The sequence below is a fragment of the Mustela lutreola genome, chromosome 7, assembly GCF_030435805.1.
Source record: "Mustela lutreola isolate mMusLut2 chromosome 7, mMusLut2.pri, whole genome shotgun sequence".
Taxonomy (NCBI): domain Eukaryota; kingdom Metazoa; phylum Chordata; class Mammalia; order Carnivora; family Mustelidae; genus Mustela; species Mustela lutreola.
Window position 1 is genome coordinate 136,460,263 of NC_081296.1, and position 598 is coordinate 136,460,860.

General features: G+C 46.2%; 1 protein-coding gene across 1 annotated transcript in view; it reads right to left on the minus strand.

The window, feature by feature from the left end:
- Window positions 1–598, minus strand: part of LRRC74A (leucine rich repeat containing 74A) — a 46,802-nt gene that overhangs the window by 44,566 nt on the left and 1,638 nt on the right. The gene's annotated exons all lie outside the window — the stretch shown is intronic.

Below are 598 nucleotides of genomic sequence, written 5' to 3' on the forward strand. Positions count from 1 at the left end.
AACAAAGAGAGGGCAGTCTCACTTACTTGGCCTTGGGGAAAAGCCTTCCTTTTCTCCAAAAGAGTATGGCGTCGGTTGGCCTGACACATTTTGCTCACACACGCGTTGAATAGCACAGTTGAGGGCAGGTCCTTTCCACAGAGGTTCCTACACTGTACACCAGAATAACTCCGTCCAAGTTAAGAGCTGCATTCCAGACCTGTTAAATCAGAATTCTGGGAGTAGGGCCTAGGAATTTGTATTTTTAAAACATTTCTAAGGGGATAAGGGAACCCTCATTTCACAAAATGATAAACATAGGCTCTAGGTAAGTACCTTGATTTAGGATCTGATTTAGAACTTGGACTTCTGGGTGACCATTGGGACAAAATGTAAGGAAGTTACAAGGAAGGTTTATTTCACCCACCTGAAAAGAGTGGATCTGGCTTTTGGGGGCTCCTTAGGCAGAGCTGACATTTTTGCGCTAGGTTCGACGAGGCTTCCCAACCTTCAGACTGCTCTTGGCGCCCTGCTTCATCTCAGGCAACGGGTGAGTGCTGTTAGTTGGAGCCGGACTGACTCTCTCCTTCTTCTTCCTTTTATTTAGCCTTTCCGTGTT